This window comes from Sinocyclocheilus grahami, unplaced genomic scaffold (assembly GCF_001515645.1).
Source record: "Sinocyclocheilus grahami isolate Dianchi unplaced genomic scaffold, SAMN03320097.WGS_v1.1 scaffold898.1, whole genome shotgun sequence".
In the NCBI taxonomy this organism is placed as follows: domain Eukaryota; kingdom Metazoa; phylum Chordata; class Actinopteri; order Cypriniformes; family Cyprinidae; genus Sinocyclocheilus; species Sinocyclocheilus grahami.
In genome coordinates, this window is record NW_015506077.1 from 121224 (window position 1) to 137184 (window position 15961).

The window sequence follows — 15961 nt, forward strand, 5'->3', positions numbered from 1 at the left end:
ACATTTTGTTCATCATGACAATTTTCACAAATGAACACAACTTTATGGATTCTGATGCCTAAATACGATCACCAGAAGTAAAATGCTAAAAGTAGGCTATAAACGAAGTAAACCACGGTCACATGACTTCAGCATCACTACAATTAAGCTTCAGACAAGTCTTTCAGTCTTTAAAAAGATTTTCCCTGATAATGAGGCTGTGAAAGCAACCAGTGAGTAGATGAGTTTAGGCATTTAACCAAAAACACATTAAAAAAACCCATTAACCTCAGGAGGATGGAACTGAAAGTGCTAAAATGCAACTCGTTTATGGGTTTTGACCTACAAAAGTACGTCATTCCTGCAGCACTCTGTGTTTCTCGCAGCTGGATCGCATATGCTTCAGTCTGTCTTCTGTAGGGTCTAATCTCTTGCCAAATCAGCAGTATTCTGGCATCGGCCCAATATCAGACTTTTAACTTCGTGGCATCCCATTTCTCTGTGACGTGGCCTGCAGCTGTCAGTCAAATGAGCATTAGAACTGGATTGACGGGCGCTGTCGATCACTGTCAAACACAGGTGTGGCCCATCATCTGGCCACTGGCTTTTGTGGCATGTGGTTCGTCAGCTATTGTAAAGAATGCAGTGATCACAGCGCCACGCTGAAACACATATTTGAGGTGTTTTTGCAGTCAGCAAGACATGATCCAGGTCTTAGTGATTGTGTAGACCACTTTCATGAGGTACTTTCTTATCTTAGACTCTGTAGATTGGTACAGCTGTGTGAAACGCCATACAAAAGCTATCTTGATTGAGATGAGTGTGATACATTACGTAACTGTGCAGTCATAAGACTGTCATCGACAGAGATGTGTTTGCACATGATGTACTGAAATCTTTTGCAATCCAACAGAAATCAGTTCATCTAGTTTTTGATGTTTGGGCAGCTAACGGTCCCAAATGACTAATGCCAAATTAACATTTTTAATGGTTAAATTACATTTTATTAATCAAAAAGCATGTCTAATTAATTAAAATCATGAAACTTAAACAATTTAACATCAATTTATTAAAAGTTTAACAAATATTACATGTTGAGGTCCCTATTAAATGTTTTATTTTTCCAACCTTATGTTTTATTGTAACCAAATTCTGTTTTAGCATGTCTAATTATTTGAAAGCATAAAACAAGTTTCATTTATTCTTACAATAGCCTTATGATTCTTTTGCTCAGAAATTCTGTGTTGTGTATTTACATTTTGTTTTAAGGCATAAAACATGAATTTAATCTATCTTTTAAGTAATGAAAATTAAACATTTTATTTTTTGGAAAATAAAGGTCATTTAATATTACAATTAAAACATTGAAGAAATATTGAATGCTTATTCCTTAAAAATAAGGTTTTAATCATTTTAGTAGTATAGTAGCAGTCTTTTACATACATTCTACTCAACAGTAGTAATATATTTCTGCCAATGCCTTCAAGTTAAACCAAACTTTTATTTTGACGGGTTGCCGTGAATACATTTACATTTCTGTGTGTGTATGATATGATGATAGTTTTACTCAAATAATACGGTCAAATGCTCATGAAGTGACTCTCAGAGCAGTTCTGGAGATGTTGTTCATGTATTTATGTCCTCATTAGTGAGACGGCAGACGTTAATATCACCGGAAGCTCACAAGCGTTTTAGTACGAGTACTACACAAAACCGCGCGTGTGCGCCAATCATTAACACAGAGACACGCAGAATTCATATAAAATATGAATCGTTTTGCGGCTTAATATTTACAAATACTAGTGGGCTCACTTGTGTGTGTGTGTGTGTGTGTGTGTGTGTGTGTGTGCGCATGCGCGCATTGTTGGCGATGCAGAGAGCACGACCATAACGTAGAGACCGAAATTACATGCTGTCGTGTAAATAACATAAGGCTATTTAGTTTGCTTAATAAAAGTGTGTGTGCGCATGCGCGCATTGTTGGCGATGCAGAGAGCACGACCATAACGTAGAGACCGAAATTACATGCTGTCGTGTAAATAACATAAGGCTATTTAGTTTGCTTAATAAAAGAACAAGGTTTCCTGTTCTATAGGAAAGGTAACTTTAAATGACTTCTGTTGTGATCTGGCGCTATAGAGAAAATATAATTAAATAACATTAACTTGACCTTCAAGGGAGGCTGGGGGTGCCGTTGGGTGGGCGGGCCGCCCCCCTAATATAATGGCAGGGGAAACACTGCAGTGTAAGAATCTGAAGCCTCTGCTGTCAGATCAGTCTGATCGTATATCTGCTCTCTGTTCTGTGCTGCACAGTAACAATGAACTTGTGTGTGGTTGTTGCCTCAGAGAATTCTGGGAAGTGAGTCAGAGAATCATTATGTTACAATGTGATGTGTGCAAGGAGGAAGAGGAAGAGAAGCTTCATCACTGACGTTTCTCACAGTGTTGCGTCTGTCTCATTGAGAGTAGTTATGTTGTTTATGTAAAGTGTTGGCAGTGCTCTAACTGGATATGTGTGCCATTGAAACATGAATCCGTTGTGACCGGTTAAAAGAGGAGTGTGAGTTTGTCTGTTCAATTCCTCAATACAGCAGTTTGTCTGTTTGTATTAAACTCAAGTAGTCTGTCAGTACTGCTAATTGTCAGTGAGTGAACATGTCTTTGGCAGCACTTGGAATTAAATCCTAGTATTAAATGAAGCAGTGCAGACTTGTGCGGTCAGATATATGAGTGTGTTGAGAGCTGAGACTTCGGCGGAGAAGCGATCTGTCCAGACCTTCATACCTGTGGACATCTGAACCCAGAGTCCTTGCTGATATCAGACTCTGAGGAGAGATTCTTGAAGGAGCAGTGAAGCTTGATCATCTCTCTTTGAGTCTGACTCTCTCTGGTTCCATTTGTTTACGGAGATCTACTTTATAGTCTTGACATTGTCCTGTGGTCAGTTGTCTTCGATCTCAGATGTTTGTCTTTATGCCAAACACATGACCATTCCATTTGATGTAAGTATTAAAAAAAAACATTTAATTTCTTAATACATGTCTTTGGTCTTATTGTGACTCAGTGCATGTTATGCTAAAGAAAATGTTTAAAAGTTTTAATTTTTCTAGAAACTTTGCTGTTGATATAACAAAGACTCGCATTCGTTTTTTCCCTCACTCTCTTGTAATGTGTGCATATATTTTGAATCATTATGGCAGTGTTATTCAAGTTTTATTTTATTATATATATTATTATGTTTATTTTAAATTTTTTTGTTGTTGGTGGTGGTGTTTTTCCCCTTCCCAGAGTTTTCAGTTTTATTTATTTTATTATGTTAATTTATTTTAATAAAATTGATTTATGTTTTTATTTTATTTTGGCTGCTAAAGTTAAGTGATCTAAAGTTGGCATGAAATGAAAATGCATGTTATTAAACTTATTGCAGCAATTCATCCTTATTTATTTTTTTAATCAAAATGTAATGCCTGTCACCTCAATCTCACGTTCATTGGCCTCAAACCATTCAACAACTGATGCATAGAACCAAGTCCCTGTCTTACTTTTTTATTATTTTAAATGGACTTTTTTGTTGTTTATTTATAATTTTTTTTACTCCGTTACACTCAAATGCATGTCTAAAGCACTTTTAAACCACAAGTTTTACTTGTGTCTGAAAAAAGGTTATTGTTGAGTCATCAGATGCATTGCAAATGTGGATTAGTGCTGACTTTAAAACGCATCCCAAATTAATAACTTAATTAGGGCTGGTGCTGATGACGCTCTGACGTTGCTTGGCTCCAGCTGCCATTTCTGACAACAGTACGTCTGCTAGTGGCTTGAGATGTCTAACCAGACCATCTCCCCTCCTCAGCTGCCTGCATCAGGTCAGGTGAGAAGAGGACGGCCCACACCAGCTGCTTAGTGGCTGGGCAACTACTGTCACTTTTTCCATCAACACAGGAAGAACAAAGACCAATCAAAAGCAGCGGTTTGGTTTTTCTGCTCCACCGGGCTCAGTGTAGTCCACTCACAGGCGGAATTTCAGACGGTTGTAAAGCCAGTCAAGATGTTGTCATGGTTTGTACACATTTGCCGAGTGATTGCACTGGTGTGGCGTAATTATCAGGGTGATGTCACTGATGTGGAATTGTTTGGGAAGACAGAAGATACGGGATGGGTGATCACACCCCCGCATTACCTCAGATCATTCTTTCTGCATTTGTTGTTCCAGCACCATTGAAGCGACTGCCTGAAACAACAGCCTGAAATGATGATAAAACAACAGGTTATCATCGGACAAAATCACAGCACGTGTGTCCAACATACACATTGAGATGTGTCATAAATATCCTAAAGAATAATACGGCAAACTAGTTCAAACTGACCTATTTGTATTGCTTATTACTACAATAAACAGGTGTAGCTTAAAAAAAAAATATATATATATATGTATGAAGAGTTCATTTGCAAAATCAGACTCAAAAATCATGTTTTTTCATTGTGCATTCCAATTAATCTCAATCAAACTCCAGTTGGGTTATTTTGATTAGGTAAAAAATACTAGCTAACTAACACAATAAAAACATGATAGCATAATAAAAAACATGAATTTTAAAAATAAAAAAAACGGAGTTATCTGTTTTTGCAATAAACGTGTGTGTGTGTGTATGTATGTATGTATGTATTCTGGATCCTTATCTATTTAGTAATTTTAAAAAGAAAATGGATGATTTTGGACTTTTTAATTTCAGATGTCAACAGTAACCACAAATTAGAACTAAACCGATTTATCTGCTTACATGTAACTTTGCATTTAGTTGTTTCCCTGTATGTAAAATTGCATATACACATGAAAAGGTGTGTTTGCACAGACATTTAATCTCAAGAAACAATCACATACATGCTAATTGTTTGAGTCATGTGCACAGTCACAGTCTTGATAATTGACTGAAAGAATTATTATTTTTGGTATTTCTGTTCGGAAATATCGGGTAACTTTTTGATTTCAAGGCCTAAAAGTCATGAAAATGAGTTAACCATAATGTATATATTTCTTCGGTGCACTTTTTCTAGGTTTTCTTTAATGGTTCATAAGCTAGTGCAATCTATATAAATCTGTATCATCAAGAATTTTTATCTAGTAATTTAAACGCCTGGACATTTTAGTTTTGGTTTTAGTATTTTAGGGCTAAAACTCAAGCAAAAGTTAATAAAGCCTAAATTTGGCATGACATTAAATTTCACCCATGACTATTTTCTAAATTCATGTTGTGGTCTTATTGTGAACAATTCATCCATAACGTCATTGTTTTTTTTTTTATCGCGATAAACAGGTGTAGTTTAACAACACAGTGCTTGTGTTTACTAGTAATGTTTACAAAGGCAAATTTGAACAGACATTTCTGAACAATCACACATGGTGATTTAAAAAAATGTCACAGTTCTGGTTCCAATTTCACCATTTCTTGTTCCTTTTAGTAGTTTTAAAGCTGCAGTCTGTAAGTTTTGCCTCTTTGTCGCCATCTCTGTTTGAAAACCTGCAATTGCAGCTGTGTGCGGAATTATCTTACTTGCGTGGGTTGTGAGTCGGCACGGCTCCAGCGCGGATTAATCTAATGTTCTGAAGAGGATGTGTGGCAGTCAGTCACCGCACCGGTGTGAATATTTAATGTACTTCGCAATCACAGATTCTAGCCTATGTCTTGGAATATGACCCAAATAAGAATTTTCACCGGATATTGTCATCTGAACAAGTAACAAGTCTGGCACTTTTGTTCTGACCAACTGAGGAAATAAACATTTATAATTTTGGAATTCTTAATTTCAAATGTCAAAAATGACAACAAATTAGAAATTAATTTTTATCAATTTCTTAAAGAAAAAACAAAAACGGATTTATTATATATTATTTATAATATTATAATTAGCAGCTTTGCTGTCTTTATCTGAACCCACACTTTGGGTTTAGTTATTATTCCCTTATGTCATGTGCTACATCAGTAATATACACATGAAGAAGAGGTGTGACTTTTAATCTCAAGAAACAATCACATGCTCGCTAGTTGTTTGTTGAGTCACATGCACATTCTGAAATATTGCTGATTGTTTATTTATTGTATTTCTGTTTGGAAATCATCATGTAACATTGTGATTTATTAATTGTGAATATTAGTTCACAATTAACTACATTTTTAGTACCTTTAATTTTTTCATTTGTATGTAATGGTTCATCAGGTGTGCAATCTATGTAAAATGATCGAGAATCTTTATCTTAACAGCTGGGAAAATCATGGAAATGTGGGGTTTTGAAGGTATATTTTGAAGTCTAGCTGCTTTCTTGAGTTGCTGCCGCGGGTGTTGTTCAAGGCTGGCAGGTCTGCAGACGGGCGACTCTCACAGGGGAGATGAAAATCACTCACAGGAAGTCTTATGTGAAAGTACATTGACTGTGCTAGTCTTGCGGTTTTTTGGCAAAGGCAGGTTATGACAAGGTGAATATCCAGCCCGTGTAGTTATTTATCTTCTTTTTCCCTTTCTTCGTCACGGTCTGGTGAATAAACGGTTGAAGTCTTCACAAATGGATCATTAAAACAGCAGCTCATGCTTGAATAGACATCACAGCACTCTCAGTTTCTCTGTCAGACGTTCCTCCGCGTCAAACCCGGCCTAATGTTTTTCACTTGTTACCTGCAGTGTTTGTCTCTTCACTCATCTATATGCAGAGGAATCGGAGGCTGTCTTTCTGGTTTCTCAGCATAGCTGGATCCGTCGTCTACATGTCACTGCATGCTTCCATATCATATCTTAACACTTTAGCTTAACACTTAACTTAACACTTTAGCTTTTAAATTAATCAGAACCCATCCTACATAGTGCAGTGTTTGTCTCTTCACTCATCTATATGCAGAGGAATCGGAGGCTGTCTTTCTGGTTTCTCAGCATAGCTGGATCCGTCGTCTACATGTCACTGCATGCTTCCATATCATATCTTTACACTTTAGCTTTTAAACACTTTAGCTTAACACTTAACTTAACACTTTAGCTTTTAAATTAATCAGAACCCATCCTACATATTACCAAAATGTTGTGTCTACAGGCTGAGCACAGGAATGTGTGCGATCCTTTCTAAAGGGTGTGGAAGGAAAATGAGAATAGAGCAGATTGGATTTCCTGAAGCTCAACTGGACCCGTCTGTCTGAAAGTCTCAGTGGTCAACAAATGCCAAACTGCAAAGCTTTTGGTCACCCTTTTGTTCGAACTAGCTTGAACCAAATTCAAGGCCACAGCTTGCCTGGGTTACTTCAGTGCTATGTTCATGTGAGCCTTGGTGCCCTTTTTTGTTCCATTGCTTAGATATAACATTAGCTGTTCACATTTCTTTTTTCTTTTTTTCTTTTTTTAATGTGGCCAATATAAGATGAGTATGAACAGACTGAGGTCCTAAAAAACGATAGTGAATAGGCACACTACATGCTTTTATATGGAAGTAAAGATGAAGGCAGTCTGAATGAATCTTTACTGATTCATTGTGGTTTGTGCTGTTCACAGTTATTAAAAAAAATAATTATTTTTTGTTAAATATCTTTTGAATTCAATGCTATGAACTTTGCACGCTTTGTTAAATTCAGTGGCCAGTTACTCCTGCTTACAAAGCCTACAAAACAAGAACACCATTGTTTTTAGCTGTAAACATTTAGCACAATCAAATATACTTCAGTATATCTTTAGTTGGACCTCAGCACTACTTCTGCACTATTAAAGTGCATTAAGTACAAAATTAGTTGGTGCAATTTTTTCTTTAAGTGTTTAAGTTTAGTATACCACAAGTACAATGGCAGGGATATTTTTATTAAGCACATGAATATCTAAATGTATTTGTAGCATACTTGGCACAAAATAAATGCATTTCAAATAGATTTTTGTATATTTTTTCAATTGGGTGTGCTTGTTTTTTCACACAATACACTCCACTCTAAAAACGTGGCACGCAAGTTAAAATTTGTCAGAAGTGCATCTTAAAACCTCTTTTGTTTCCCCACCCTTAGTAGAAAATGAAACTGAAGAGATGGAACATCAAAAACAGGCGGTGTGAGAGGGTTATGAGATGTCCGCAACTTCAGTTTAAAAGAGTACAAAGACATATTTATTATAACTCCTGGAGAAAAATAGCGCAGACACTGGACAAACATGAAGCTTTCTAGAGTGCATGTGTCGACCACCTGCGTTCACATACCAAAAATATTTAAAAATAAATAAATTAATTAAAAAAATGTGTACTTGGGCCTTTACAGTATTGTAAGCACTTCAACCAAAACAGCGAATTTGTTGAAATGAGTCATGCAGGCATACTTTATTGAGAGGAATTAGAACATGCTTAGGGAAGTGAAAACTTTTTGAAATGATGTGCTTGAACCAAATTCAGGACCACAGCTTCTGCTTTGATATTTACTTCAGTGCCCAGGGAAATTCACACCAATCTTCAATCACTTCTCTTAAATACCTTCCAAAGATTCAAGGCTATGAACTTTTGCCAAATTCAATGACTTGTTTTAACCTCTGTAGTTCTCATTGTCTCACAGCCTGCTGTCTGCTAACAAAACCTGTCAACACTGTACTGATATAATTGGTGCACTAGTCAGACTGTCTTTTTCTTCAGATCTTCATATTTCACCAGCTTTTGCCTTTTTGTGTGCAATATGCATCAGTTAGTAAAATGCAAGTTAAAAAAAAAAGAAGAATTTTGCATGTAGAATTTGGTTGTAGATAATATTTTGAAAATTTGAGCTTTTTTGTCTTTAGAGCAATTGCAAAGTGGAGAACTTTTGCTCATTTCTCAGACATTTGGCTACTCTGCTGTGGTTTGTGTTGCTTTTTGGGGACAAACGGTCATGATGAAATGAGTACTGTGCGTCTGATGGAAACCAATGTGGTCTGCTGTACAGACGGAGGAAGTTAGAGAAGGCTTTATGGGTTTGTAACTAGGGCAAGGTGTGTCGCTTGGACCGTTTTACAGGCAGGTGGTGAACAAGGTGTCTTGTTGGGTGATAAATCACACTTAAAGTGCTTTCTGTCTTTGCACTTGCCATTGTAAGCTCCAGTGTTTGATGTGCCCACCCAAACTTCACCCCAAATGTGCTGCGGTACACCTCTGCGGGTGCCTGTTTTAGTGCTGTTTCATCACAGAAAATAATTCCTTGAAACACAGTGGAATAAGTGTTCATGTCAGTTCAAATAGATATTTTCTTTTAAACAGTTATGCTAGTAGTCAAAATATATTTCAGTGGCCGGTGACATTATCTGGAGAGCGTGGTTGCAAACAAAACAATAATCCTGTGATGTAATAATCTGATGAACAAATATTTTCTCAAATGAAATGAACTTATTTTGCACAATTTCTACATTTTCTGAAGAAAACTGAGTAGTGATTGCCTGTACAAGTTCTAGCAAGTTGTTTAGTAGTTGTGGATGGTTACCATGCTTAAAGTTATAACACATCTCGCCCTTAAAGGCCACATGATTTGAAGTATCATTCATATACAGAGCCCCAGTGGTGCAGGATGGGTTGCACACTGATTTTCAATACTAATGGTTAAGAGAGAGGTCATAATGGTCAACTAATTGACTAGTTGTCCAGAAAAAAAACCTCTTTGACCATTTTTAAAAAGATGTTGCTGTGAGGGGGCAGGCACTTTAATGTTTTAGATTGAAAAGGCACAAGTTTAAAGACAATAAATATGTGCATTTTCATGGGTAAATTATTTATAACAAACACAGCATTATTTAAACGTAATTGACTAGTTGTTCAGGTGACTCGCTGTCTAGTCGATTTTGAAAATGTGTTAGTCTAGTTAGCGGTTTGTTAGAATCCCATAAACAGAAGTATGAGCAACAGTAATAGTGATTCTTGAACTCTCTTTTGAACTCTTAGCAAGGTGCTTGCGTTAGCGGTGATCTCAAAATGGCCAAAAATCAGCTGATTAATCAGCCTGGCCTTCAAGTCAAACTACTTATTCACATGCAACATGTCATGTTTTAAATGCCTTGTTGTTCTTTTTAGATAGGTTGGGGGTAGATTCATTTCTTAAGATAAATTCCAAGAAGTTCATAAAGAATTTTCCTAAGTGCAATTATTTTCTGTTTGAAAATTATCTGATTGAACAGCGGTTCTTGCTGAAGTCGCATCACTCATAATCATGACTGATCATTGTTTACATTATCAATTATTGATATCACTTCAGAGAACTTGTGCACAACCCTAGTACATTTAATATGTATTATATTTGTATTGTATGTAGCTAATTAATGCTTAAGTACAACCATTAATCTGAAATAGCCCAGAAAATTCATAAAACATCTTAACATTTGGAGATTTAAGCATGTTGGAGGTTATCCTATCTTTAAGAAGCTGATGATTTTTAAAGGGGTGGTTGACTTTTTTTTTTTTTTTCCTAGGCTTGATTATGTTTATGGGGTGCAGTCTAACATGTGTTAATACTTCGTTTAAAAAAAAACAAACATAATTTTTCACATAATTTACCTTTATTCCACAACGCTCTGTCCCTTCTCCTATAAACGCGCTGATCATTTCCTGCTTTTATGAAGCCCCTCCCTCAGAAATAGGCAATGGGCTCTGATTGGTTAGCTAGCCCAGTGTGTTGTGATTGGCTAAACTGTCTCTAGCGCGCGTCTAAACGTCCCGCCCCTCACCTCAGCGGCATGTGCTCCAGTTGTATTGTAAACAGCGGCATCGTCTATATCGCTTATCAGTTTGAGCCCGATTGAGACCCAGAGAATATTAGTGAAGAGGATCGCACAGAACCTGTGCAAGCATGGCTTTAATGGTATGCTTTTTGTTTGTTGTTGTCTCATACTTTGATACGCTGTTATTTGTAAATGCTACTGCTTCTGTTAGCTTTTTTGTTGGAGCTGAGCTGATGATCTGAATGAGAGAGAGAGGCGACATGAGGAACAGAATTAAGAACCTCTGCTTTAGAACATTGATTTTGAAACTTGTGAATCCATTAGAATCGCTAGAAGACAGAATTGCGATTCATATATGAATAGATTTTAACATGCACCCCTATTTCTCTTCCTCTTCTCTAAAGCAGCACAACATGGCCTCGCCCCTTTGATGCATGTTCCCGAGGGCAGGGTTTATCTGGGTTTGTGATGTCACGAACCCGGGAAGTAACTCGTTGTAGTCCCAACGAGCTGTTTTTGTAGGTATTAAACTGACAGAATTTTAAAAGACGATATCTCAGTTTGCATTGAACTTTTAGCTTCGTAACTTTGCAGATATTGTTTATGCTCAAACAGCAACATTACACACCAAATAACTTTTAAAAAAGTGAAATCGCAATCAACCACCCCTTTAAGAAGATTCTTTTCAAGAATTTGAATCAAGTTTTGGGTAACACTTTAGTATAGGGACCAATTCTCACTATTAACTAGTAGCTTATTAGCATGTCTATTAATAACATATTGGCTGTTTTTTAGTAGTTATAAAGCACCTATTCTGCATGACCATATTCTACATCCCTAATCCTACCCAATACCTAAACTTAACAACTACCTTACTAACTATTAAAAAGCAGCAAATTAGTAGTTTATTGAGGCAAAAGTAGTAGTTAATGGTTTGTTAATAGCAAGAATTGGATGTTAAAATAGTGTGACCAAGTTTTGTCTTAAGAACAATCTTAAGAAAAACCATTCTTTAAAACATTAAGAAGAATTTTATATTGAATTCCATGGTTTTCTGTATCATAAAAAATGATCTGGCCCTTGTCAGGTCTTAAAATTTGGAAAATAAAACCTCGGATGAACAACATCACATGACATATCACACCATGTCATTATTTATTTAACAAAAATTACGCAAAGATGGAAAAGCCATGGATGACAAAGTTAGCACACCCTATGATTCAATTGCCTGTGCATCCACTTTTAGCAGCAATAACTTGAAGTAATCATTTTCTGTATGACTTTATAAGTCTCTTACATCGTTCTGGAGGAATTTTGGCCCACTCTTCTTTGTAACATTGCTCCAGTTTATTGAGGTTTGTGGGCATTTGTTTATGCACAGCTCTCACCACAGCATTTCAGTCAGGATGAGGTCTTGGACTTTGATTGGGGAATCGAAACACCTTGATTCTCTTCTTTTTAGCCATTCTGTTGTAGATTTGCTGGTGTGCTCAAGATCAATGTCCTGTTGCATGACCCAATCTTTGCCAAGCTTTAGCTGTCAGACAGATGGCCTCACATTTGACTCTAGAATACTTTTGTATATAGAGGAGTCTATGGTCGACTCAATGACTGTGAGGTGCCCAGGTCCTGTGGCTACAAAACAAGCCCAAAATCATCAGCCCTCCACAAGCATGTGTGACTTTTGCTATGAGGCATTTGCGCTGATATGCTCTTTAGGTTTTCACCAAACGTGGCGCTGCGCATTATGGCCAAACATCTCCACTTTGGTCTCGTCTGTTCAAAGGACGTTATTCTAGAAGTCTTACGGTTTGTTCAGATGCAACTTTGCAAGCCTAAACCGTGCTGCCATGTTTTTTTTTAGAGAGAAGAGGTTTTCTTCTGGCAAGCCTTCCAAACATGCCATACTTGTCCCATATTTTCTAATTGTACTGTCAAGAACTTTATCAACTAACATGTTAACTGAGGCCTGTAGAGTTTGTGGTGTAGTTCTTGGGTTGTCTGCCATTTCACTGAGCGTTACACGGTCTGATCCTGGGGTGAATTTGCTGGGACGTCCACTCCTGGGAGGATTTGTATCTGTTTTGAATGTCTTCCACTTGTGAATAAACTTACTCACTGTAGAATAATGGACTTCATATTGTTTGGAAATGGCCATATTACTCTTACCAGATTGGTTGCAGAAAAAATTGCTTCTCTAAGATCATTGCTGATGTCTTACCTTTTTGGCATTGTGTTAACACACACCTGAAGGCTCCAGACAAGCAAATTGCCAAAACATCTGCTTTTATGGAGGTGCTCACACTGGCTGATGATCAGTTAATCATAGGTATTTGATTAGCAGTGCCTGACTGCTATGTACCCTCTTAATTCTTATGTTAACAGTAAGGGTGTCCTAATATTGTCACACATGGCTTTTCCATTTTGGCTTTATTTTTTGTTAAAGGGGTCATATAATGCGATTTCAAGTTTTCCTTTCTCTTTGGAGTGTTACAATCTGTTCGTGAATAGATAAGATCCCTAAAGTTGCAAAGACTAAAGTCTCAAACCCAAAGATATATTCTTTATAAAAGTTAAGACTGGTCCACTCCCCCACATGTCTACGTCATTGTGTGGGAAGATTTGCATAACACTGCCCAAATGTTCACGCAAGGAAAGGAGTAACTTTGATTCTCGCTGTAGTATTGTTGCTGCCACCGCCGCCATGTCGTGGAGACGCTGTGTGTTTCGTTGTGAAAGCGAAACTACTTTGTTTGGTCTTCCAAAAGAGGGCACAACTAGAAATCAGTGGTTAAGTTGTATTTACAACAATGTTCCAGAACAATTCAAAACAAAAATTTGTGTGTGTGCAACGCATTTTACGGAGGACTGTTTCCTGAACCTACAATGCCGGCTGTTCTGACTCGCAACCTGTAAGTATGGTTTCATATTTAAAGAATTTGCCACTGATGATTCAATGACGAGTTTTGAGCAGAGTAGAGTAGTGCTTGTTTTTTGTTGTTTCTCCGATGACAAATGCAGACAAATGGTTTTATGTTTACGCGCCGTGATGTGATACGCAACGCATAAAAAGACAATATAAGTCATTATAATACGTAATTATGTCCCCACTGGATGCAACAAATGCCTCGTTTGTAATGGGTTTTATTGTTTTTGTCTCGTCGCGGCATCATAGTATGATAAGTACATTTCTGTCACATGCTTGAGGTATTCGGCCAATCACAACGCACTGGATAGCTGGCCAATCAGAGCACACCTCGCTTTTCAGAACAATGAGCTTTGTAAAAATCGACGCATTTCAGAAAGGCGGGGCATAGAGGAGCAACAATAATGTACAGTATGTGGAAAATAATGTGTTTTTAAACCCCATAAACACATTGCATTACACCAAAGACACAAAATAATGTTATTTTTAGCAGCGTCATATGACCCCTTTAAATAAATAATGACATTGTGCAATATGTCATGTGTTCGTTATTCATTCAATATAGGTTTTATTTTCCAAAATTTAAGACCCGCCAAGGACCAGATAATTTTGTATTATGTCCTAATCTGGAAAACCATGGAAATCAATAGGGTGTCCTAACTTTTTCACATGACTATATGTTGGTGAGATCAGAGTCAGACATGAGTGGAATGCTCAGCAGTAGTGGTTAAATGGATCGTAGTTGATCCGTGATCCGTACGGACCAAGCCCCACGGTTCGGCACGCATGTGATCCGTGGATTAATTGCAAAATTTAACCATAATATAGAGTATAAGTTTATAATTTTTTCGTATTTACACAAGCAATCGAATTTTAAACAATTCCAGAGAGAAAAGGCGAAAGGGAGCTCGATTCGTTACTCGCGTGCTGTTCTCTACGCGCACAGCCGCACACACGCGTTTCAGATGGTGCGCGAACACCGAACTGAATCCTCTTCTGAGTCCTCTGATTATGACAAAATACCCATCTCGACAATCATTCAGGTAAACGCAGTCAGTTATGTCTCAAGTGAATGAAAACAGCTGAGAAAGAAATCGGATGTGATGTGTATCATTATATCGGATCCGTGCATCAGGTCTTAAAGGGACAGCAGCCTATAAATACTGCTGCTGTCATTTAATGATCATCAAACAACAAAACCGCTGTGATAAAAATGAACAGTGAACACTCTGCAGTGTTATTTTCCCTAATTATTACATTTCTGTATTTGAATACTACCAACCTTCTTTTATTTGTAACATATTCTGTTGTATTTATCTATGCTTGTAATTTGTGTATTTGTTCTTATTTTTATTGGCTGTTCTCTTGTCTCTTTAATCATGTATAACTTTCTTATTAATCTAGTAGTATTTGCTGTGCTATCAAAGAAGTACTTCGCTTTAAGTAATAAATGGAAAGCAAGTTAAATTGAAATATATTATTTTCTTGCTGATCAGAAAAATAATCCGATCCGTGGGTCAAAAACCGTAATGGGATGAGGGGTCGACCGATTATCGGCGCCGATATTAAGCATTTTTATGATTATCGGTATCTGTCATTTTCAAAACCGATTTGAAATTGTGTATTTGTTCTTATTTTTATTGGCTGTTCTCTTGTCTCTTTAATCATGTATAACTTTCTTATTAATCTAGTAGTATTTGCTGTGCTATCAAAGAAGTACTTCGCTTTAAGTAATAAATGGAAAGCAAGTTAAATCGAAATATATTATTTTCTTGCTGATCAGAAAAATAATCCGATCCGTGGGTCAAAAACCGTAATGGGATTAGGGGTCGACCGATTATCGGCGCCGATATTAAGCATTTTTATGATTATCGGTATCTGTCATTTTCAAATTTTTGAAATGCGATTTGAAATGCGCTATTTAGCTCTGATGCAGCCTGTGGCCTTCGATGCGGAAAACGCGGACGGAATCGCGGAATCTCACGGAATTTGTCAAAGTTTGGATGAATTAATCAAAAGTAGGTCAGTACACTTATAGAGTCGCAATATGGACTAGTATCTGTAAATATTAAGCCGCAAAAATACTATTTAAATATGAATCCAGCATGTTCTGCGTGTCTCTGTGTATGTAAATGGCACAGACGAGCAGTTTTGTTTTCGACACATACAAAGTGTGCGACGCTCGCGGTGATTTCAGCTCGTCTCACTACATGAGGACATAAATACATGAACAACATCTCCAGAACTGCTCTGACTCCTCACTTCATGAGCAGTTTCATTGGAGTAAAACTATCTTCATATCATTTACATAGACCTAAAGAAACAAGTTCCTCATGGCAGCCCGTCAAAATATAAATTCGGGTTAGCTTAA

The 15961-nt window shown here is 37.1% G+C and overlaps 1 protein-coding gene across 2 annotated transcripts in view; it reads left to right on the forward strand.

Annotated features, from left to right (window-relative positions):
• The window catches only part of LOC107563915 (septin-7-like), a 54483-nt gene that overhangs the window by 16013 nt on the left and 22509 nt on the right, over window positions 1–15961 (forward strand). The gene's annotated exons all lie outside the window — the stretch shown is intronic.